General features: G+C 40.6%; 1 pseudogene; it reads left to right on the plus strand.

Moving 5' to 3' along the window:
- Positions 1-8,416: 8,416 nt before the first annotated feature.
- On the plus strand, positions 8,417-8,746 carry LOC112395485 (mitochondrial import inner membrane translocase subunit Tim9 pseudogene; annotated as a pseudogene).
- The last annotated feature ends 17,865 nt before the right edge of the window (positions 8,747-26,611 follow it).

A 26,611-nucleotide genomic window follows, 5' to 3' on the forward strand; every position in this document is an offset into this window, starting at 1 on the left:
CAAGGGGTTTGAAGCTGATTCCAAGTTGACAACAAATAATCCAGCACAAGGCTAGAGTCATGGTCTTCTCTGTTTCTTCTCCTATTTGAAAGCATTTATGATAGAGAATCCCTCCGACAGCTTTTGCTTTTATTCTTCTCAAGAGATGGCCTCTGGGAGCCATTTGCTGGAGAGAATTGCTTTCATTATATATTTGGTCATCCCAACCAGGAAGTCCTCAACTTTCTTTTCAGCAAAGATAAACTGCTCCAATAAAAATTAAAAAAAAAAAAAAAGGATAAACACAGAAAGATGATGATACCCCTAAACCATCTCTTAAATACTAAATTAAAATGCTGAATATAAATCTACAAATGGAATGTAGCAGCTTCCTGAATACACGCAGAAGTGGTTCCATTGCTACATTTTCAAGGAGCCCATTCTGGACCATTTTCATTAGGGAAGAATTTCCTCTAAAATCATGAAATTAAAATCATGAATATCAAATATCCTTTGGTGTTTCAGGTTTTCATGATTGAAAACTTCTGTGCTTTTTTCTGCTACATTAAGTAAAAATGGAAAAGTAAAATAGTTGAATGAGTGGTGGCATGAAATTTCTTTTAGCTCAGCATGAACCCACAGAAACCAAGAAACATGAAAAGTTCATCAGTTTAAAAAGGGATTGAGGGGCTTCCCTGGCGGCACAGTGGTTAAGAATCCGCCTGCCAATGCGGGGAACACAGGTTCGAGCCCTGGCCCGGGAAGATCCCACATGCCGCGGAGCAACTAAGCCCGTGCACCACAACTACTGAGCCTGCGCTCTAGAGCCCACAAGCCACAACTACTGAGTCCTCGCCCCACAACTACCGAAGCCCTCATGCCAAGAGCCCATGCTCCGCAACAAGAGAAACCACTGCAATGAGAAGCCCGCACACCATAACCAAGAGAAGCCCCCGCTCGCCGCAACTAGAGAAAGCCCATGTGTGGCAACGAAGACCCAACACAGCAAAAAAATAAATGAAATAAACTTATTTAAAAAAATACAAAAGGGATTGAACTCAGTGAAAAACTAAAATTGCTATCCAGCTTGAAATTAACCTCCTAGATCTTGCAAGATGGAAGCATACCTATATGATCTGTTATAAAAACTTAGTGTTATGTTTTTAAAAATCAAAGTATACCATAGAAGCATGGATGGTACCTTACTGTTGTACAGCATTTATTGAACAATTGCTGAATAAAAAGCTAGGTAAGAATTAAGAATGTGCCCTGAAGGCAGGGGATGGAGAGTAGAAGTATAGTTGTTCCATGGAACATAAAAATAGACCAATAATCAACTACCAGATGACCTGATATAATTGGAAACTGAAAACTGAAGGTAAAGAGATAATCTGGGCTTCCCTGGTGGTGCAGTGGTTGGGAATCCGCCTGCCAATGCAGGGGACACGGGTTCGAGCCCTGCTCCGGGAAGATCCCATATGCCGCAGAGCAACTAGGCCCGTGTGCCACAACTACTGGGCCTGCACTCTAAAGCCTGCAAGCCACAGCTACTGAAGCTTACGCACCTAGAGCCCCGTGCACTGCAACAAGAGAAGCCCCCACTCGCCGCAACGAGAGAGAGCCCACGCGCACCAATGAAGACCCAACGCAGCCAAAAATAAATTAAATAAATAAAAAAAAAGAGATAATCTGATCTGCAAAGAGCCCTCTGCACATGTGTAGTTTCTCATGTATGTGTTTGTGTGTGTATACATATATCTATATATACATAGTTGGCCACAAAAAGGAACTTCAGAAAGAATTACCCCCCATATGAATCTTACCTTCTCACTGTCTCTTCAAACAGGCTATGACCACTCCTGTCTCGGAACAATAACTGGAACTTTTTCCTGCTCCTCTACCTCTCTCTGGTCCCCCTCAGAGCACTCCTTTTCTGAATGAGAACACTTACTGGCAGAAGCATACAGTATCATATACTAGGTCCTGTGCTAGATTTGGAGGGTACAAGTCAAATACAATACAGTCTTATTTCACAGAGTAGAAGAAAATAGAGAACCCAAATTATTGCCTATCCAGAATCCTGCCCTTCTGGGAACAGTAACCTCCCACCAAGGCACATGGAAAGTACCTTCAAAAGAGGGGAAAAAAAAAATCAGGCTATCTGCTGACACTGAAGAACTTGGGTTTGAAATAATCACTCAGGAAAATGAGATTATCAATGACATTTTACGTATCTTAAAACAGTAATAATACTCATTATACAGTTAATTTTATTGATTGATTGTCACAATCGTTTTTCAATATCAGGATCTCCCTTCAAGAGGTTTGTGAATTTATTTGCCTTGTAGAAAACATGCTTGTCAAAATAATTTTTTAATTACTTTATGTTTTTATATAAAAAGAGGGGGGAGGATTCTTTGAAAAATACAGAAGCCAGTTAACAGTGGTTACTCTAGAGGGTGAAATTAAAAGATATTCTCACTTTTCATTTTGTACACTTTAGCTTTGTTTGAATTTGTTCTTATAACAATTATTTGGTTTATTTTTTAAATATTCGTTTATTTATTTATTTATTTGGCTGCATCGGGTCTTAGTTGCGGCATGTGGGATCTAGTTCCCCGACAAGGAACTGAACCCAGACCCGCTGCACTGGGAGCACGGTCCCGACCACTGGGCCACCAGGGAAGTCCCTGGGTTTTGTTTTTTTTTTTAATAATTTGAAAGAAAAACAGAGATTTCTAACCTGAAAGAAAAAGATTAATACTTTTTCAGTGTCTGGTCCCCTAATTCAAGTTTAAATGTCTTTATGGTTTTATGACTCAGAGTGGAAGCTTTCTCCTTCCCATGTCTTTTTTTTTTTTCTTTTGGCCACACCATACGGCTTGTAGGATTTTAGTTTCCTGACCAGGGATGGAACTGGGCCCTCAGCAATGAGAGCACGCAGTCCCAACCACTGGACTGCCAGGGAATCCCCCTATTTCCCACATCTTAAGATGGCCTAAGAGATGGAGAATCTCTCTCCATTAGAAATTATATTCATCTTTGACAGAGACTCAACCGTTCTCTCACGTTTTTTAAAAAAAAAAGAAGAAGAAGAAGAAGGCGTCATTCCCTGGCTGATCCCGCGGCTTCATGACGTCATCAGTCTTGGCCTCCTATTTTTTTCTCCACCATCCTCGGCACATGTATTCTAACCTCAAGGTCCTACCACATTTACAGTGTGGCAAAAGGAGCTTGCAGACTGAGTTAGCCCCCTTTTGAAGGTACTTTCCATGAAGCCCCACTCAGCAACTTCCCCTATACCCATTGGCCAGAATTAGTCACATGTCCACCCCTAACCTAACTGCAGAGGACGCTGAGTACTGCAGTTTTCAGCTGGTGCATTGCCACCCTGATCGAAGAGAAGGTTCTGTTTATTAAGGATGAAAAGGAGACTAGCATTGAGTAGGCCACTAACAGTTTCCATAGTTACCTGAAACTATGAAAACATTTTGAGGAAATTTTTTTATAAATTATTTATCTTACCCTATAACTGACTTGGCATTTCTCAGATTTCCCATCCATGCTCTGGGTTGTACAGCTTTAGTGCCCCCATGATCCTTCCAGGCTGTAAACATACCAGAAGGTCGCAGTACACCAAGCCCTACCTCCAACAGTTTCTCTCACCTCGCCAGCTCCCTCCTCCCACTCACAAGCAGGAGAGCTGCCCTCTGGCTCAGGTGCACCTTGGCTAAGCTTCCTGGCTCTTACCCTGCTCCTGCTTTGCCATCTGGTTTCCCTCCTTCTTTTCCCAACTCCCAGGTATGTCTTTTTAAAATTATGTCCATTGAATGATTGCAAATTCATATGAATGCTGACTGCAGCTTATATAAAATGTGAACTGAAAGTCTTACAGTTTTAGGACAAATTTATGGAAATAAATCCACATATGCAAATGTTTCATAAGAGGAATATTACTGTAAATGCAAGACAAGGATTCAAACAGATGGAGACAAAATATAGAAAGGAATAGAAATGCAGAGAAAGAAAAAGAAACAGAGAGTCTGTCCCTTCCTTTAAGTACTGCTGAAAATTCCTTATCTGCCACGTACAATCTAGATAGATTAGGGGAGCAAAAGTAGAAGCAAGATGCTCTTGAGGATATTTTTCTTCCTGTTAGAATGTTGGTTTCTTAAGAAGAGCAACTATGCCACCCATATATTTCATCAAGGACCTTGAATTCTGATAGAAATTTGGTAAGTCCTAAGTGATGGTCCTTAAATAATATATTATGTTGAAACACTGACATGGGAACTGGACAACATACTCAGTAGCATAAACAAAGCCAACCCTTTCCTCTAGGCTAGTCACAGAATAGAGAAGAGGAATTTACAGGAGAAAACAAAACAGAACTGAATAGAGTCAGAAATAGACCCTCATAAATATAGTCAACTCACCTTTGACTAAGGAGCAAAGATAATACAATGGAGCAAAGACAGTCTTTTCAACAAATGGTGCTGGACATCCACATACCAAAAAAAAAAAGTATCTAGATACAGACCTTACACCCTTCACAAAAATTAACTCAAAATGGATCACAGTCCTACATGTAAAATGCAAACTATAAAACTCCTAGAATGTAACACAGGGAAAAGGCCAGAAAAACTTGGGTATGGCAATGACATTTTAGATACAACACCAAAGGCACGGTCCATGAAAGAAATAATTGATAAGCTTGACTTCATTAAAATTAAAACTTCTGCTTTGTGAAAGACACTGTCAAGAGAATGAGAAGACAAGCCACAGACTGGGAGAAAATATTTGCAAAAGATAAGTCTGATAAAAGACTGCTATCCAAAATATACAAAGACTCTTAAAAAACAATAATAAGAAAACAACCCAATTTTAAAAATGGGCCAAAGACTTTAACAGACACCTCACCAAAGAAGATATACAGATGGCAAATAAGCACATGTACAGATTCTCCACACCTTACGTCATCAGGGAAATGCAAATTAGAACAACAATGAGAAACCACTACACACCTATTAAAATGGCCAAAAGGCACAACACTGACATTAGCAAACGCTAATGAGGATGTGGAGCAGTAGGAACTCTCATTCACTGCTAGTGAGAATGCAAAATGGTATGGCCATTTTGTAAGACAGTTTGCTGGTTTCCTACAAAACTAAACGTACTTCTACCATAAAATCCAGCCATTGCACTCCTTGGTATTTACCCAAAAAAAGGTGAAAACTTATGTTCACACAAAAACCTGCACACAGGGGCTTCCCTGGTGGCGCAGTGGTTGAGAGTCCGCCTGCCGATTCAGGGGACACGGGTTCGTGCCCCGGTCCGGGAAGATCCCACATGCCGCGGAGCGGCTGAGCCCGTGAGGCATGGCCACTGGGCCTGCGCGTCCGGAGCCTGTGCTCAGCAACGGGAGAGGCCACAGCAGTGAGAGGCCCGCGTACCACACACACACAAAAAATCTCCCAACAAAGAAAAGCCCAGAATCAGATGATTTCCCTGGTGAATTCTACCAAACATTAAAGAATTAATACCAATCCTTCTCAATTCTTTGAAAAGACTGAAGTGGAGGAAAGACCCCCCAAACACATTTTATAAACCCAGCATTCCCTTGATACCAAAGCCAGATAAGAATACTATAAGAGAACAGAATGGTGGTTACCAGGGCCTGGAGTGTGGGGAAAATGCAGATGTTGATCAAAGGTACAAAGTTCCAGGTATAAGATGAGTAAGTTCTGAGGATCTAATGTACAGTATGGGGGTTACAGTGAACAATACTGTATTATATACTTGAAAGTTATTAAGAGAGTAGATCTTAAATGTTCTCACCACAAAAAGAAAATGGTAATTATGTGAGGTGATAGAGGTATTAACTAACACTACTGTGGTAATCATTTTGCAATATATGTGTATCAAGTCAATACATTGCATACCTTAAACTTGCACAATGTTATATGTCAATTATATCTCAAAAAAGCTGGGGAAAAAAAAAACAATTTTCCATAACAACAACAAAAAGCCCAGGGCTGGTATGGCCGTTCCCTAATGGGTAGTGGGCATTATAGACAATAATAATGAAAGTAATATAATACATAACAATTATTTAGCACATGATATATGTGGCAGGGATTGTTCTAAATACTTTACTTAGAAATTTTATCTTAGCTAATTCTCTTATCACTCATCTGAGGTAGTTGTTGCTGTCATTATTATTATTATTCCCGCATTACAGATGTGGAAACTGAGGCATAGAAAGGTTTAAGAACTTACAAGCAAAGAGTAAACTCAGACCAAGGACTGGAACCCAGACCAAGCTCTTAACCTGCATATACTGCTTCTACAGTGAATTGTTCCCCTTAAGTTACTTATAAAAGGCTCCTCTTCTCTTTCTACAATCAGTCAGTCAATATTCTTTTTTATGTTCAAACAGTCCCCCAGTATTGCCAAGAGTAATCCCTTCAAGCTGACTTGAATATCTTTTCACACACACCCCCATTAGTCTTTGAGTATTTCCCTCCTTTCTTGCCCAACAAGATGTTTCAGTTCATCTTGTGTTTTCCCTGCCCCCAGACTTCTCCCAGATTCTTCAGGGAGCTCTGAAGAATCAATATTTTTAAATATCTATCAAAAAATGTATTTAAAAATATCTCCAAAGCAACCCATACCAACTAATACATTTAACAGGGTAGAGTAAAATAATTTGCCAGTTCATTAATGAGGGTCATGGTTGAATTTTTATTATCAAGAAAAAATGTTTAAAGTAATAGATTTCATCTTCACTAAAGTAATAATTCCTTAAGGAGTCAAAGACATGCTGGATGAGTACAGCCAGGACTTCAGGATTTGATCCTCTTAGTGAAGAGCCAGGCTCAGTTCAAAACTTCATAGGCGGGACTTCCCTGGTGGCGCAGTGATTAAGAATCCGCCTGCCACTGCAGGGGACAGGAGTTTGATCCCTGGTCCAGGAAGATCCCACATGCCGCAGAGCAACTAAGCCCGTGTGCCACAACTACTGAAGCTCTCACACCTAGAGCCCGTGCTCCACAACAAGAGAAGCCACTGCAATGAGAAGCCCGCGCACCGCAATGAAGAGTAGCCCCTGCTCGCTGCAACTAGAGAAAGCCCGCACACAGCGATGAAGACCCAACGCAGCCAAAAGAAAAAACAAACTTCATAGTCAACCAAGGCACCAAGTCTTACTTAAACTGACAAGAGTCCTACCGAGAAGACACATAAATGAAATTTAATTTATTAAAATTGTTGATTGTTCTATGCTGTCATCACTGTTAAATCAGATCAAATTAATCACATCAGCATTCCTAAATCCTGAAAGAACTTGGCTCTAATCCTATTCTATGCCCAACATATGGGCCCAACATACTATAAAAACAAAGCAGGCCATATGAAACAGAAATTTCCCCTTTTGCCCCAAAGGAAATAAAGTTCCATAAATCTTGAGAAATTTCTTGGAAGACAAAAATCTACCATGCTCCTCTAAAAACTATTTCACCTGACACCTGAGAAACAAGTCTTATTTTTGCATTGACTTAGACAGTTACAAACATGTGAATAAACCAAATGACTCTAGAGCATATTCAGGAAGTAAAGGAACCTTGGTATCATACCAAATGCAGGTTTGAATCCCAGCTCTAAACCTTATAAACTTTGTGACCCTAGGTGTGCTATTAAATTCCTCTGTGTGGGGCTTCCCTGGTGGCGCAGTTGTTGAGAGTTTGCCTGCCGATGCAGGGGACACGGGTTCGTACCCCGGTCCGGGAAGATCCCACATGCCACGGAGCAGCTGGGCCCATGAGCCATGGCCGCTGAACCTGCGCGTCCGGAGCCTGTGCTCCGCAACAGGAGAGGCCACAGCAGTGAGAGGCCCGCATACTTCAAAAAAAAAAAAAAAAAAAAAAAAAAGACAATTCATTCAAGTACATGGGACAAATCCTGGAGAGTAAGTGCTTAATAAGGGCTAGCTATTGCTATTACAGGCTTTCTTCTCTATCTCTAATGACTGCAATTCCCAGTGCCACCCATATTAGTCAGATTAGGACAAGTGATTCTTCAGGGACAAATTAATCCAAAATCTCACTGGTTTAAACATGTAAAAATTATTTTACACTCAAGCAAAAACCACTGTAGGTCCTGGCAACTCTCTGGGGCAGCTGTCCCCATGTGGTGACTCAACAAATCAAGTGCTAACATTAGGTTCTCTGCCATCCAGCTGCCGGGCACCCACCCATGCCCCAACCCTCTGTCCCAAGACTAGCCTCTCTGCCTCATACTGGTACCAAATGGGAGAGCCTGTGCTTAAGGAAGAAATCAGGCCTCACAGGAGACATTCAAGCAAAGTTTAGCTGCTTTTCCAGAAAAGAAAGGAAACTCATGCATCAGAAAAAGTGACTGATAAACATACCAAAAGAATATGGCTGCACAAATACCAGAATCTGATCAGTTAAAATAGTTCAATGAACTTCTTGGAACCTACTATAAAGTTAAAGAAACATGCTTTTTGGATTATGTTAAAGACTTCACAGGAAGAGAAGTAATACCTGTTGAGATAACCTGCTCAGAACATTGCTTATAGAAATATTTTTAAATGATGCAAAGAATATCCATTAAATTTCAGGAATATCATATTCAGCAGAATGAAGCCCTGGCAGCAAAAGCACGACTCTTAACTAACCACAATAGAGAAGTCCTGATGGATGGACTTTCAGCAAAGGACTGCCAACAGCTATTGCACTGGAAATGAGGATTCATCTGATAGAATCCCTTGAAAGCAGTAGCCACCAGGTTAAACTGTTTGTCATGACTGTTTGGCAAATGGAAACTAGTGAGAAACAAAGTTGCAATTTACCAGGAATAATCAAAACAGAAGGTCTTACTGTTTAGTTAAAATAATAAGGTGCAACATTTGTTATGGTTTTAAGATTGAGCAGCTTGGCCACTTGATTAGAAAAATAAACCGTTATTTCTTCAACTGTGACTATTAATTTTAAAATAAAATACGTGTTCAATCGTGTATAAGAAAAATGTTTTATAACTAAAAGTGAAATAAATGGAAATATCACTGACTAGTTGTTTATACCATATAGTACCATAGTATTCTGACCAGTCTGTGGACACCTTGAAATGTTTTTCAATAGGAATTATCCTCTAGATATTCCTGTTCATTTACATCTGCCTCACACTGATGGCAAATACATAAAACAGTTACTTGCTTTAAAATAAAAAATAATTCAGGCTGCTTTCACACTGTGGTTCTCTTACCATGCAGCCTCCTTCATGATTGCTAAGACAAGAGAACAGAATGAAAGGCTGGTGTTTGCTTTTCTACTGCCACACGTCACTCCCATTCATATTTACTTGGCCAGAGCTGTAACATGGCTCCGCTTAGGTGCAAGCAGACTGCAAATTGTAGCCTTGTATTCCCAGGAAAGAAAGGAGAACTGGATATTGGTTTGCACTACCTACTTTTTTTTTTTCTCTAAGTATTGAAGTTACTGATACAAACTATAGTAAATAGATGGGATATCTTGAGTCCTGACTTCATGCTTAATCAATATCTTGTATAGGTTAGTCTCATACAGAAAATAAAGACAAAAATTTTTAATTGAAATGGTAATAAAATTGACACTTTTCAAGCTTGCTTCCTTAAAAAAAAAAAAACTTCCCACAGACTATTGTTTTCATGAGAAAGGAGCTCATTACTCTTTTGCTTTTTTTTAAGTGGGATTGTTTTTTTGTTTTGTTTTGTTTTGGCTGTGCTGGGTCTTTGTTGCTGCACGTTGGCGTTCTCCAGTTGTGGTGAGTGGGGGCTACTCTTCATTGCAGTATGTGGGTTTCTCACTGCAGTGGCTTCTCTTGTTGCAGAGCACGGGCTCTAGGTGCACGGGCTTCAGTAGTTGTGGCGTGCAGGCTCAGTAGTTGTGGTGTGTGGGCTTTGTTACTCCGCAGCATGTGGGGTCTTCCCGGACCAGAGATCAAACCCATGTCCCCTGCACTGGCAGTTGGATTCTCAACCACTGCACCACCAGGGAAGTCCGGAAAGGAGCTCATTACTCTTTTATGGCAATACTGACTGGCATTTCAAAAGAAAACCCTAGGTCTTAATTATACTGTGATTAAAATTCTTATATACTTTTTTTTTTTTTCTTTTTTTGCGGTACGCGGGCCTCTCACTGTTGTGGCCTCTCCCGTTGCGGAGCACAGGCTCCGGACGCACAGGCTCAGCGGCCATGGCTCACGGGCCCAGCCGCTCCGTGGCACGTGGGATCTTCCCGGACCGGGGCACGAACCCGCGTCCCCTGCATCGGCAGGCGGACTCTCAACCACTGCGCCACCAGGGAAGCCCCTTATATACTTTTAATTTGCAGATTAACCCTAACATATTTCCACCCTCAGGGAGAAATATTTATCCCAATGCAATAAGAAGTGTAAAGAAATAAAGAATGAATAATAATTTTAGAATCAAAGAACTTAAAGGGACCTTCAAGAGATGTGACTTTATTATGAAACATTTACTGAGCCCTTTCTACATGTTAACAATACATACATATCACCCTGTAATGGATGATAGTTCAGGAAACACGAAAATGTGTAAGTCACAGTGTCCCTGCCCAAGAAGCTTACAATGTATAGGGGAAACAGACATTAAAATATTCTGTGAGATCATAGAAGGAATAAATACTTCTGACTTGAGGAAGGTACATCAGAGAAAGTTAAATGGGAGAAGTCTCAAATCTGGGCTTTGAAAAGAGAAGAAGTGATGGGGGAAAAGGGTGGGTATTCTAGTGTAATGAAACATTAACAAACAATGGAAAGCAGACCCATTCTGAGCACCACAAGAAGGCTGTCTAGGTCCTCTAAGCAGAGAGTCAACGTGTTCCTCTAATGAGTGCAAGTAAAAAGTAAGCTGGTATATCTCAACCAAGAGAAATTATGTTCTAGTGTTACAATTAGGAGTGAGAAGTTTTAGACTCTACCCTGAAAAATTTTAAGATGTAAAAGTACATGACACGATCAAAGAAATAATGAAAATGACTTTGGTGAGTGTTGTAGCTGATACCACAGTTGGGCCTCAGTCATGGAGAGTGTTGAATGCCAGAGAAAGGACTTTATCCTACGAGCAGGGAAAGATCGTTAGAAGTTCTTAAGAATGACATGAAGTGACTAGATTTCTGTTACATAGGGAAATTAAGGTTGCAGAAAGAATAACAGAGAGGAAAAGTTTAAAAGCAGGTCATTTTCGGAATTCCCTGGCGGTCCAGTGGTTAGGACTCTGTGCTTCCACTGCAGGGGACACAGGTCCGATCCCTGGTGAGGGAACTAAAATCCCGCATGCCACACAGCACAGCCAAAAAGAATAAAATACAATAAAAATAAAAGCAGGTCATTTTGTTAGTTGGTTATAGATGGGGAGTCATAATGATCTGCAGTAGAGGCAAGGCAATGACAGTAATAGTGGTTGGTGAAAGAAAAGATGAATTTGATAAATTTGTTAAATTTTTGCAGACTGATCAGTTGTAAATATAAGGATATGGGAGAAGGATTTAAGAACTACATTCTAGTTAATGGATTCTATCATTTTAGGGAGCGCAGCAAGAGGAACTGTGTAAGAGAGAAGCTGATCAATCTATTAGGGACATGTGGGATTTTGAACACTGGCAGTGTTGAGTCCTAGAGCTACGATATACTAACTGTTTGATCTTAAACAAGTTACTTAACCTGTAAGTGCCTCTGAGGGTTGAACAAGCTAATGAAAGAGCTTAGTACAATGCCTGAATCATAGCAAGAGATCAACAGTGTAGCTATTTTTAACTATTACTATTATCACCATCGTTATCATTGTCATCCATGTGTAGATGCCAAAAACAAAAAGACTGTTGGGAATCACTGCTCATGAGAAAGATGAGGATGTGAAATGGGGATTTATAGTAACATAGAGATTAGGATTGAGTATAACAAGAGAGGAGAAGATGGCCAAAGATGGGTGTAGTTTGAGGAGAGGACTGAGATCAGAGCTTCCATTTAAGGCATGGGTAGAACAGTAGAAATGTATGGGGTTCTCTGGGGGACCCCAAGGAGCCATTCATCCCTTGGCCCATGATCACTACATGATTGTACCAGACATGTCCAGGCACAAGGAGGCAACACCACTGGAGGCAGACCTTCTCTACAACATTAAATGTCCCCAAAGCTTAAGCCCAGTGTTGTTTATCTTACACCACAAGCGATCAAGACTCAGGATTGTTCTTCATGAATCACAATATCACAGGAATCCTCTCAATCACCTCATCTAATTCTTTATTTCAGGTAAAGAAATTGAGGCCCCATGTGACTTGAGCAGGTCAGATTTCAGTTAATGACAAAGTTTAGACTTAGGTTGCCAAACATAATGCCACAAAGCCCATGGGGAGTGTGTCACTGAATCTAATGGCTTAGGAATATGGTAATGCCTTTAAAGGGTGCTCTCTTTCCATCTTCTCAAGGGGCACTTGCATTACTCAGGGTTTCTCAACCTCAGCTCCATTATTAACATTTGGGGCTGAACAACTCTGTGTTGAGAGGGGCCGTCATCCCACTGTAGAATGTTTAGAGCATCCTTTCTACCCGCTAGATGCCAGCACATACCCCTCAACCCAGCTGTGACAACCAAAAACACCTACAGACACTACCACATGTCCTTTGGAGGATAAAACTGCCCCAGGTTGAGAATCACTGTTCTAGCTGATATATGTTAATTTTCTCCATTAAGAAGTGATAAACTCACTCAAATGCCCAGATTTTAAAATACATGCTCAGATTAATAAAATTGGAACTTGTTTGCTTTGGGCTAGTGATCTTGGAAAGAATTTATCTGTCTCCTTCAAAAAATGGGGAATTAGAGTTTGGGTATTTGAAATTATAATAGTCACTGTATCAAATACCCATTTCAATGAATGACCCAAATAAGGCCTCAGTAAATTACTCCAAATCATCATCCAAAAAAAACGGGCCTCCCTGGTGGCGCAGTGGTTGAGAGGCCACCTGCCAATGCAGGGGACACAGGTTCGTGCCCCGGTCCGGGAAGATCCCACATGCCGCAGAGCGGCTGGGCCCGTGAGCCATGGCCACTGAGCCTGCGCGTCCGGAGCCTGTGCTCCGCAACGGGAGAGGTCACAACAGTGAGAGGCCCGCGTACCACAAAACAAAACAAAAAAAATCACGATTAAAGATGAAATACTGTTTTAGGAAATAAAGGAATAAAGTAAAAATTCATCTGTTAGCACTCTATCAAATAAATGTTTAAATACCTAATTTTCTAATCCCGCTATACAGCTTTTTCCCAACTATGTTTTACAAAATCCTAGTTCCAAGAGATATTAATAGGCTTTCTGTGGGAAAAGCATTTTATATTCAAGCAAGTTTAGGAAATGCTGGATTAGACAAAGGTAAACACTTTCCCACACAACTCATCAGAGCCTTTACTTTATGAGCAATATATATCTCCATAAAACACATACAAGTCGAGTTGCTTCTCCATCTTATTTAGCTACCCAATGTTTTTATTTGTTTGTTTACACTTTCTCAAGGAATTAATATTTCTCAGAACCCACTGGCAAACATGGCACTAGCCCTACTGCCTCACTAGCTTCTCTGGGCTCACTGACTGAGCTTTGGAGCTGCAAGGACCACATGACATAGAATTTGAAGGTGATGTAATGCCAACCAAGCCTGCAGATAAGCTACTGACAATTTGGAGCCACTGTACTGTATAATTTCTTTATCTCATGCATACACTAAATTTAATTTCTAATCCAGAAATTGCTGTTATACCTGAAAGTATAACCGACCAAAAAGTTGGGGTTTTTTTAATGGTAAACCATGGGAATTGATCTTGCCATATTAAGCAAGAAAAAGGGGTTTATTGGAAATATTTTGGGGGGTAGTTAGCATTGTGAAGGAAGCACTGAACAGCACAGCCACCAGAAGGACAGGAATCAGAGACACCCCAGGCACCTGAGGAAGGGACAGTTGACCTGGCTCCAGCCATCAGATGGCCCAGTTCCAACCCACTTTCTATCTGATATCTCCCCTAATGATGCAAACTTCCAGAAGAAGACGCTGATTGGCTTAGCTTGGGTCACGTGCCTACTATCTAGCCCCACCCCCTAATGTCATGGGTAAGGTCTCATGATCTACAGCCCCACCAGAATGACAGAGTGGAGGAGGGGCAATCCCCCAAAACATGGATGCTGGACAGAAAATAAGAGACGTACCTTACATTCACTGGGCAGAAAAAGTAGACATATACTTTATTTTGTTCCACTATTCCTATCTCTTCTAGTCAGTTCTTTACATTTCTTACACACAGCACTGCAGCATTCCAAATGGCCAGCCCTTCTTCCTCAATCACCTTCAGCAGACATGAGAGCCTGTCTCACAGAGAATTCAAAGAAGTCCTTTTGGGTTTAGTCCTTCTACCACAAAACCTGGCACAATTAATGACTCCCAAGGAAGAATCATTTAGTCTAATTATCAGCTAAGCTCATTCACTTGTAACAGCCGCCTAAAACACAAGGACAGAAAATTTAAGGCACCATAAGAAGGAGGAAGGAGAGTTTAAAGACAAATATAACAAATCAATTCTTCCTGACCCCCAAATGACCCAAGTAAAGGCATTTAGCATCTGCCCTTTTCCCATCCTCAGGTCTATTGGCCCCAAGTAATTCTAAAATTCTTTTGATAATCATCAATTTCTGTGAAAACAGAGGGGAGTCTATTTTATGATAATGTTTTCTGATCTCAGACTAAGACTGTGTTCCTGCCTCTGGGGAAATTCCTTCTACCAGAAAAAATTTTTCTTTGGGCCACGGTTTTTTGAGGTATTTGTCATCAGTACACTGTATCTTGCTAATAAGCAGAAGTGCAACACGGAAGTTAGACTGTTAGACAGTTTTTATTTTTATTTTTGAGCCTGTTTAAAAAATACCTTTTCTTGGGCAAGTTCTCATTTGGGTTTAATTATTTACATCTTGTCTTTGCTGTAGCAAAAGTCTCAATCAGTTTTACTGGACAGAAGAAAGGCATGATTTCCAACCAAGATTTAAAACTACATTCATATTTACGAATTATGCCTTTTTAGTCACCTGTAGTCTAGGGTGAAAATTCTACATAATCTTTATTTATTTCTACATTTTATTATGGAGAAAACAGAAATTCAAGTAAGAAATCACATTGCTTGAGAAAGGACAACACACTCACAACACCTCTGACACCAGCTGTGTGGGTTTTCCACACATCAAGAGATTCCATGACACCAGCTGGCTGTCCTACAATTCAATTCAATTTTTACATTAATCAGAGTTAGCACAGACCCCACAGGTTAAGGGCTCAGTCTCACAAGACTGTCCCCCACATCGTATGCCAATCACAAGTACTAAGTCCCCAGGCTACCCACAGCTTCTGTCTGGCTTGGCTTCCGCTAAGAGCTTCCCATGACCCTCCCTCCTTGGATGTGATCATTTGCTGCAACAGCTCACAAGACTCAAGTTAACACTTACGTTTACCAGTTTATTATGCAATAAGGTATGTTATAAAGAACAGAGATGAACAGTACATGGGGAGGACTGAAAGGGTCCTGAGCACAGGAGCTTCTTCCCTTGTGGAGCTGGGTTTGCACCACATTCCCAATTTGTGGATGTGCTCCCCAATCTGAAAGCTCCCTGATCCCCATACTATTGGGATTTTTATAGAGGCTTCATCACAGTAGGCATGATCAATTATGAACTCCACTGGCAGTTCCTCTCCCCTCTCCTATGAACGGAAGGTAGGGCTGGGAGGTAGGTAGCTTCATTTTCCAAGCTTCTAATCATGGCTTGGTCTTTTCTGGTGACCGGTCCCCATCCTGGAGCCCAGCAAGGATGACCTCATTAGCACAAAAGATACTGCTATCACCTAGGAAATGTCAAGGCATTTAGGAGCTCTGTGAGGGTAACTGAGGTCAAAGACTAAATGTTAGAATAAAAGATACTCCTAGCACCTCTATTTGCAAGGGTTTTAGGAGGTCTGTGTCAGAAACTTGGAAATATATATTTCTTATTATTGCACACATGTCCAGTTATAAACCATTTTAAAGGATGCTGGCTGTGTTCTGTTATTCTGGTTTTCCTCCACTTCTTCCCCCTGGAAAGAAGGGGCTGCACTTTTCAAAAAAGGAGGTTCTGTGGAGAGAATGTTCACCTTCTCTGCATCTAGTCCTGGGAGAGGAGAGAGGTGCTATCTGCCAATCTACCCACCATCATTTACTCAAATGGTTAGGGCAGGGAGAAGAAAATATAAAATATAAATAAAAACTCTACCCACCCCCAAGCATCACTGACAATGCCTCAGGCACACATGAATCTAGTGAGTAAGAATCTGAGGACAAGACTTGTAGGAGGCATTTATCTTTGAAATAGATTTGAAGAGATTTGCTTTTTAATCTACTTTACAATTTGTACTGAGTAAATCTTAAGTGGCAAAATTTCAGAGTAGGAAGAGAGGTCACTTACATTCAAGGAGAGAGAATTGGTTAATTAGAACTAAAAAATTACAGCTTTACTGGGTATGCATTTTAATTTTGTCTTCTGTCTAGGGCACTGTTGTTCTGAGCAATTATGGAATGAACCCGTATATAGGAAGTCATCATCTATGGAGGGTTTCCTGTAGGTTGAGTGTCCATTCAGAAAAGTTTTCCTTTTCACCCTCTGGCTGTCCTAACAGCATAACAAATTAAAGAGAAAATTTTCTGATATTTAGCAAACATAATGTGATTTTGGCAATGGAGAAATCCACAGTAGTTGGGTAGAATAGTTGGCTCTGCCAGTAGGTGGACTGCAAGCCAAGTTAGCAATAGAAAGCCTCAGAAACGGGAGTTTATGGGAGGATTCTAGGAACAGGCTTACTCATTAGGGCCTATAACAAGATGCAGAGTAAAGGCAGATTATTCATGATAGGTCTTATGTTGGTTCAACTGCTTGGGCCCAAATGCCCACAGTAAGACATCAGTAGACTGGAGAAGTGGCAATTGGGTATGCGCCACCACAGATTTCTTTTTATGTGTAACATAATTTCTTTAACCCTTTATTTGCAACTCCTCCCCATTTTTTGTTTGATTTTGTGTGTGTGTGGTTTCGTTTTGCTAGCATGCATTATGCTGGGATGTCTGTCCAAAATAAGAATTTTAATTGACAAGTAGGCTACTCATTTTCCCCATAGGTCTACGTTTTATAAACCCATGACCAATAATGTATCCCAACCCACCCCACCATATTATAGTAGCTGCTTAACGCTTGCAGATCTTGATAAAGATCTTTTGCTAGCCAAATTGTCTAAGTCTCACTTTAAGTAATACTCAGGCAATATTTACTCTAATTCATCAAGTATAGTTCCCTTTCCCTGGAGATACACTCAAACTTCAGCCTCATTTCAAAGAAAAACAAAACAAAACAAAAAACCTTGCCCCTCTCTCCCCACAGGATTATAGCTCCATCTATTAGCAAGAGAGTTCTTTAAAATTCTATGCAAGCTTTCTCCCAATAAACAACAAGTCTTGGTCTCTTAAAATAGTATTGTATGTGAGGGAAGATGGGAATTATGCCAAATGCTGCTTATGAAAACACTGTCTTCTGCAAACTGAGAAAACAGTTAAGAAAAGAATTGAGCCTTTTTGAAGTGTTGCAATATTTATTCATCTTTTGTCAAGTCATAGAGAGAAGGCTTTCAGAAGTAATGGCTTGGAGCCTCCAGCAGTCCTAGATTCAAAACCTAGCTTTGAATTTACTGTCTAGATGACTTTGGAAAAGTTATTTTAACTGGCTGAGCCTGTTTCTTTATAAAATGGAGTAATAGTAATTACTTTTCGAAGTTGTTTGAAAGGAAGAGATAATATATATGTCATGTATCTGACATACAGGCAACACTCCATAAATGGTTGCATTCTTAGTAAAATGGTGGCTAAATCCTGTGATCTTCATAGATAGAGATCCCCAACTCCTTCTAAGGAAAGGAGTCTAGGCTAACATTTTTCCATTGTAAAAAACAGATAATAGGTCTTCTCTATGAAGAGTTAGGCTGCCAGGAAGGTCAGAATTAAAAGTTGGACCCCTTTTCCCTGAATATACAGAGGGCTGGCTTCAATAATATCACCCTGCTAGACACCTGAACAACTGCAATAAAAGCAATAAAAGCCTGGGCTGAGGAGAGCACATTATGTAGGTACTGGGGCTGGAGAAAGAACAAAGTCTGAGAAGATAAATGAGAAAGACTGAGATGAATCAAGAGAACAACCATTTCCATAGGACAGAGAAGTAATACAAGGAAAAGACTTTTTTTTTTTTTTTTTAATGCTTACGGGTATCCACAGAGAAATTGGAAAGGACACACACACACACACGCTTCTGCAAAAAAGGAACAACCAGAGAAAAATAACGACAAATCCAAAGAAGGAATGGAAGTTATTCAATTCTGTTAAGAATGTACATGATCTGAAAGACAGTCAGGGCTATTTCCCCGAATACAAAGCAAAAATACAAAATAACAACTCTTAGAGTCATGATGAGCAATTTGGGTAACAAGAGTTACAGAAGGAGAGAACATGAGACCATAGAGGCTGGACTGAAGGAAGGCTATAGTCTTAGGATCAAAAGGGCCCACCAAGAGCCACACAGCGTTAACAGAAAAAAACCCATACTCAGACACTCCAAAGATTCAATTACTAAAGACTTAAAAATCATTGTACAGGCTTCCATAGAGGGTTACCTTCAAAAGAACAAGAATTCCATTGATATCAGCTTCTTATCAGCATCACTGGATGCTAGAAGACAATAAGAAATGTTTTAGAAGTTCTAAGAAAATTTTTTGAAACTAGAATTCTATACTAAGCCAAACTATCAATCAAATGTGAGAGCATAATAAAGACACTTTCAAACATAAAAGAACTCAGAAAGTTTACTTCCTCCCCGTTCAAAAAGTATCCATGTGAGGATACACTATAACAAATCATTAAAGGAATCTAAAAGTGAGAAGAAACACTAACTCGAAAGAGCTAACTCAAGGGAACTACTGAAGAAATATCGTGCATCAGGACAGGATATAAATTGTTCCAGATTAGAACAGGAGGTCAGTTCTGTGAAGAATGTCATTAAGCTGAAGAAGAATTCCGTTACGCAAATGTATGATTAGGAATCAGAAATTTCTTAGAGATAAAATGAAAGCATTACATCTCTTTTATAAAAAAGAAAAAGAAAGGCAATTCAAAATACCAGGAAAAATAAAATATTATAAAAGAAAGCCATTATGCAAACATGATGCAAATTAAAATGTGATATATTTTAAGCAATCAATTGGCTTTGAGAAAAAAGAAAGAAAGAAAGAAATCCACTTGCCCCTAGTACACTTGCTTTTTGAGTGCCTTTACTACTGGTTCAACTGCTTGGTTTTGCAGAAGACATTTACTCCAAATACTTACATACTTGTAAGTGCTGTTTCATGGCTTTAAAATTTCAGAGTCAATCTATGGTCAAGGAATGAAAAGCGAGTATGCCTACAGAACAAAATATAAATATTACTAACCTCCGTAAGATTAAAAGGAATTAAAGAGCTGACAGAAGTCAAAAGTGAGGAGAAGCGTTACCAAGTTTCTCAGCTTATATCATCTTATAACATGGAGTCAAGAGATAACGTTTATAAATGAATGATCAAAACCAGATGTTTAAGTACATCTTAAAAATCTAAGGCAGGCTTCCCTGCTGGCGCAGTGGTTGAGAGTCTACCTGCTGATGCAGGGGACACGGGTTCGTGCCCCAGTCCGGGAAGATCCCACATGCCACGGAGCGGCTAGGCCCGTGAGCCATGGTCGCTGAGCCTACGTGTCCGGACGGAGCCTGTGCTCCGCAATGGGAGAGGCCACAACAATGAGAGACCCGCGTACCGAAAAAAAAAAAAAAAAAATCTAGGGCAACCAGGAGAGGAGTTAAAAATAATTATATAACTAACACATTTGGGAAGTAGAAGAGTCATGAAAGTGGGAGTTGTGTGAGAAATTAAAGTAGACTATTTATAGTTATTTAACACAGTTGTTAAACACTAGGAAGAAAACAATCAGACAGTTAATAGTGATCAGCTATGAGGATTGAGCCTGGGAGCAGGACATTAGGAAGAGTTTTACTCATCATTTAAATTATTCTGCAGTGTTTGATATTTTCTTTGCACTTCTTTAATAAAATAGATATCTATTTAAAAGAAGAAAATGAAAAGACTGTGTGGTTGCCATGCTCCAGGATTGTCCCCCATAACCCCCACTTTCCAGTATTCATACCCTTGTATGGTCTCCCTCCCAGAGAGACCAAGGTTGTTGTAACCAAGTGTATATGACAGAAATGATGGTAGGTCACTTTCAAGCTTAGTAAAAGACTATGGCTTCTGTCTTGGATGTTCTCTCTTTCTCGGCAGATCTTTTTCTCAGATCACTCCCTCTGTGGGAAGCCACAATGAACAGCTCTACAGAGGGGCCCCCAGAGTAAGGAACTGAGGTCTCTGAGAACAGCAGCATGAGTGAGATGGAAGCAGACCCCTCAACCCTAGTCAACTTTTCATATACAGCAGCGCCAGCCAACAACTTGACTGCAGGCTCATAAGTGACCCCGAACCAGCTGAGTCACACCCGAATTCCTGACTTTCAGAAGCTGTGCGAGATCATAAATGTTTGTTGTTTTAAGCTTCCAAGCTTTCCAGTAATTTTTTTATGCAGCAGTACACAACTAATACAGACTGCTACCCCTGAAGAAATAAAAGCAACTGAAGAATCATCACTGCATGTATCAGAAACTAAAAATTTAGTTTAGGAGCTAAGAAACCTGGATTCTAACCTCAGGAAAACTATGGCTAGCAATATCATTGATATGCTAACTGAGCTTTCTGTGACCAGAGTCCCATCTGCTGCTTCAAACTCAGAATAACCCAAACTGACCTCATCAGCTTGCCCTTCATCCATGGTTTCCTATTCCTCATCACAGGCCCACCATCCTTTCATGCATCCAAGCCTAACATGTCTTACCTGGATTATCCCAAAAGCAGAGCCAGAGACAATGGCTTACATTCAACTAATTTCTTTGGTAGTGGGATCGCAGGGGTCAGAAGTGAGGGACAGGAGAGTGAAACAGGAAAGGAAGGAGGACCACTACAAAGATGTGAGACCGAGTTGGCCAACACTACCAGCTACTAGGTGCTCCATCACCTTATCAGATGGGCTCCCTACCAGGAAAAGAGAAAAGAAGCACATGTCAAGGGTTAGTCAAGGGTTGCCCAAAGGGGCATTTTAACTCCCCAATACTCCCCTGTTATGAATACTGAGTGCCAAGCAGGTCCTCAAGGGCACAGACCCCCAGGGTAGGAAGCAAGAAGCACAGTTCTAGCCTGAGAATACTGACAGGTTGAAAGTACATGAAGCTGCTCAAAACCTAAGAGGAGCTCATCGCCACTGCTCTGGCTGGAATAAGGTGAAGGCAATAACATTTGAATCGCTGTACAAAATGTGTCCAATACAACCCACATTCAAATATTGCCAAAATCTTTTCTACTTTACAAACATATATCTCTCCCATGTCTTCCCTTTTTCTCGATTTTCACAGCCACTGACTTAATCCAGGCTCTCACCGCCTCTTGCAAAAGCCACCCAACTAGGGTTTTCTAAGAATAGACACTCTCAGTGGAGTAACTACCAACATTACTTCTCTTTCATCAGACAATGCCAATCATGGGCCAAGCAGAGCTCTTGGGTCAGAAAGTAACAACTGCTCTGCCCCCCAGCTCACCCCTGTAAAACAACCCAGGGATGGGCTGGACTGGTCATCCAGAGGCCTCGACGAGAAGAATGATTCTCCGCTGGATCAGCCCGTCAAGCACTGCACAGAATTCCTGCCCGGAATCAGGAGATGTTTTCTACCTCCTATGTGGCAATGGGGGTGAAACTGTGACATTCTCTGGAGTCACAAAAGGAAGCCACAGAGAATTCAGGTAAACTGGAGAATATCTTTCAATATCATTCACTCTACCTTTCAAAAGCATTTCAACATTTCCAAAAAATACTCCAATCCATAACCTCACATTGGCTCTTCTGCATGTTGTACCTCGCCTGGAGAAATTCATGCCCTTACGTACTTTATGAATTAAAATATTAGGCAACCATGATGTAACTTTTTAAAAAGCTGAACGTGGATTACAAAAAAATTTCCTTGGCCGATTTCTTGACTTGATTCCTGTTTATATCACAAACATGTCCATTGAATCTGAGGAAACTAGATTCCAGTTTCAAAGGTAGTTGTTCTGTGCATACTACAAGCCTAGTGTACCTCAATTACTTGTAATTATTTGTAAACTCGAATCTTTTAATTTTAATTAGCTTCATCATAAACAAAAGAGCCGATTGTTACCTGTTGTCTTGTTACACTGATGGAGAACCCTTGGAATGGATAACTAGTTCCTCCAACAACAAATAAACTTGGACTACAAGCTGTCATTAATAATTACATCACCCCCTTGCTGGAAGAAGCCTGAGATTAGGATCATAACACAGAGCCAGAATAAAGATGACTTCAAAATACTAAAATAGGGCTTCCCTAGTGGTGCAGTGGTTAAGAATCCACCTGCCAATGCAGGGGACACGGGTTCAAGCGCTGGTCCAGGAAGATCCCACATGCTGCGGAGCAATTGAGCCCCTGCGCCACAACTACTGAGCCTGTGCTCTAGAGCCCGTGAGCTACAGCTACTGAGCCCACATGCCACAACTACTGAAGGCCGCGCACCTAGAGCCCGTGCTCCACAACAAGAGAAGCCACTGCAATGAGAAGCTTGCGCACAGCAACGAAAAGTAGCCCCCGGCTCACCGCAACTAGAGAAAGCCCACGCGCAGCAATGAAGACCCAATGCAGCCATAAATAAACAAACAAACAAATAAATAAATAAATAATCTCCTCCTGGTGAGAGAGGATTCAGCATTAAAAAATACTAAAATAAAATAAAAAAACTAAAATAATAGTAACGTGGTATGTTACGTCTGTCTTAATGTTACTCCTTCCCTAAGGGGTGCGTGTCTACGTGTGTGTATGTGTAAATGCAAACACCTAGTCATATATACGCATACACACCCACACATGCACACACATATGATGTATAAATGTATATACAAACACACACATTTTACATATTTTATTTACTCCAGCTATTATGTTTACGGAAACCAAACTCCAACAGAATACAGAAGTTTACTTGCGCATTTAATAAAGAGTTACTCAGGGACAGCCTGAACCACCAGAGGCATTTTTCCCATAACCTTGCGAAGAACAGAATTTTTCCTTTCTGAGAATGAGCTTCCTTGGCAACACAGACTTCCTTTCTGGGAAAATTTTGGCCACTAAAAGTCCACAGAGGGAAAGTTTACATTATAAAGTTAAGCGGAAAATGCAGGGTACAAAACTGGATCAATAGCACAAACCCAACTATATAAACAAATTGAAAAAAAAAACTGGAAAGAAATGTACCAAAATGATAACAGTGCTCATTTCTGGGTGAGTTTTTCTTCTTTCTGCATTTACCGTTTCCAAATCCTTATATAAAAATCTTCTACCATTTTTATAGTTGTAAAAACTCAACTTAAAAAAAAATCCATGGAAATCTTAATTATGGAGAAACTCACGAAAAAGCCACGTTGACCGGACAGCAAATGCCAAGGTTATTGAAAGGAACTATTTTTTACCTCAGGATGGAAAACTGAAAATTTTTTGCAAAACTTTGGTTTGGGAAACTTCAGCTGTAGAATCTGAAACCCTATTTGCAAGATAAACAGAAAAAACAAGTGCGCTTTGAGCTACTGCAAAAGGTACTTTTCAGCAATGATGATGTTATTTCACACTGGTGAAAGGCTTTAGAGTTTATAAAGAGCTTTCATAGCGTAAGGTGCTATAATGAGCCTTGGTTTGGGACCCAGAAAACCCCAGTGTGAATCTGGTCTCTGTCTGTGGGAGGCTATAATGGACTTAAAGGCATTTTGTAAACTGGAAAATGCTCTAAAAATGTCATTGTAAGGGAGACTACAATATAGGCAGAGGAGATGCTCTGATTTTATTTTTAAAATGCATGAAACAGAGGCATACAGAAACTACTGTGATTGCTAGCATTAACTGTAGTTTAAAAAAAAAAAAACTTGAAACAACTTAAATATCCATCATCAAGAGAATGAGTAAGTTCTGGGCTTCCCTGGTGGCGCAGTGGTTGGGAGTCCGCCTGCCGATGCAGGGGATACGGGTTCGTGCCCCAGTCTGGGAGGATCCCACATGCCGCGGAGCGCCTGGGTCCGTGGGCCATGGCCGCTGGGCCTGCGCGTCCGGAGCCTGTGCTCCGCAGCGGGAGGGGCCACAGCAGTAAGAGGCCCGAGTAAGTTCTGAAAATGACATGAATTAGAGCTACACAGACCAACAAGTATGAACCTCACAATCATAATTTTGAAACAAAAAATGAAGTTATGGAATGAAATACACAGAGTGTGTTATGATATTGTAAAACATCCAAACAATGTTTTCCTCTGTACCGCCTCTTCCGCCAGCCCCTAAGGAAAGGTTTGGGACATAGTAGGGACCTTACAAAGACTTACTGCGTGAATGTTAAGCCTTTGCTTACAAGGATTTAACCTTTTATTAAGCCTTTGCTTTGGATGGTGTGACTGTTAATGTCTCAGCAATGACAACAAAAAAATCTACTCTATATGTTTCAAATAAAGAAAGATTAATGAAAGGACGTGTAATAGAGGTGAAGGCAGCACCTGTTTAGGAAACAGGGTTGACAAATTACCAGAGACTAGCAATGGTGAAGGAACTGTTACCTCCCATGAGACCTAAGAGAGCTAAACCAGCTATGGAGAAGGGGCCCTGCAGGAGTTGTCACTGTGGAGGGAGCCAGCTGCTGCCAGCAATGCAATGTAAAAACAAGGAAGAAACAGACAAAGAATACCCCCAACCTTCTTCCTGACCAGCTGGTGCCTTCTGTTGGCCAAACCCACATGGAAGGCAGCCAGCAGGTGAACAAGGGAGAGGCAATCTGAAAAGGTCAGCCTCCTGGGCATGAGGGCAGAGAGTGGATGGGGGATCAAGTTGGGCAAATGGAAAGCAACCCACCCAGTGAGAGATCCAATCCTTTAACATTGGCTTAGAGCCTTAAGACCTGCCAGCCCTTGTCCACACCATCGATAACACCCTTCTCCTTCTGGGAAGAGGAAAGGGAGTCCTCTCATTAATAACTCAGAGAATTTCCATCAAACCACTTATTTCCTGTGTCTATTGTGAATTAGTCTTTTTTTTTCCAACCTATCTTATAATGAGACTATAAGTACTATAATGCCTTGGACTTTTAAAAAAATCTCTATTTCTTTCCGTATTTTAATTTCACCAATTCTAGTGAAAGTAGCTCCTTCAGATTGGTTTGCAAAGGTGAATATCTGTTAAAATGTGAGTCTTTTGCCGTGACATTGAAGTTCTACCAAATGCTCAGATGTTTTCAGCTCATTTCTACAAACATTTTTTGAGCAGTCTACTACCTGCAAGGCATCACAGAGAATTCCAAGATGAATTATAGCGGTTCTCTGTCCCTCCCCCCAGGGAGAGTACTGCAGCATCTGAGGGTGTACATTATACACGTTCTCATAAAGATTAATTCTTTATGATAAATGTTCTCATAAAGATTAATTCTGGCAGGACTTGGAGATGCCCTCAAGGAAGTAGAACTTATTAGAATCTGGAAAGATAAGCAGAACTTTGACCAGTGGAGTTTGTGGGGAGTGAGGGTTTGGAGGGATACTTTAAGTGAAAGAGAAATAATTTTAGTCAAGCTACTTTCTCAGATCAAAGGCATGTATAGCTACTGACTTTACTAAAGACTCTGATAGAAAAATAATAATAATAATGCCAAGTAGTAACCTCTGACAAATTTGAAATATCTGGGTTAAATTAGTAAATAAACATCTCCCCCATCAGAACTGCAGCTATACCTCAGATTCAGAGCCTTCCATCTAAAGTTTCACAATGCCAGTGACCTCCATTCAAGAAACAGTTTTGAACTGGTTTGAAACTTCAAAAAACTCTTCAGAAAAGCCTTTTGCGACTTGCGCAAAAGGAGGAAACTGAATTTCATTTCAATTTCAACTCTAGCTCAGCACTGCTCCAGAGGGCAAAACTGGAAAACTGGAGAGTGAGAACTGAATTTTCCTGGATGGTTGCCAATCCTGTTGTAAGAATTTATGGGAGACTGAAAATCGTTAAAGCCAAAGGGGTCTCTTATGAGAATGGAGTCTCTTTTGACTTCGTCTTAAGGTTACATTTTAAAGACAATGCCAAATGGATGCCAAATGCAATAGCAGTGAACCTGTAATTTTCCTAAGTGTCACTTGAATCCTCAATATTATGATTCCAGGACTTAACACCAGAAACCTGGCATTATTCAGCCACAGCCCCCACCTGAATGGTAATAATTATTTTAATAATTCACAGATCACTTACTATGAGCCACTGTTCTAAGTGCTCTACATATAATAACCCATTTAATCACC

This window comes from Neophocaena asiaeorientalis, unplaced genomic scaffold, assembly GCF_003031525.2.
Source record: "Neophocaena asiaeorientalis asiaeorientalis breed wild unplaced genomic scaffold, Neophocaena_asiaeorientalis_V1.1 scaffold1353, whole genome shotgun sequence".
Taxonomy (NCBI): Eukaryota; Metazoa; Chordata; class Mammalia; order Artiodactyla; family Phocoenidae; genus Neophocaena; species Neophocaena asiaeorientalis.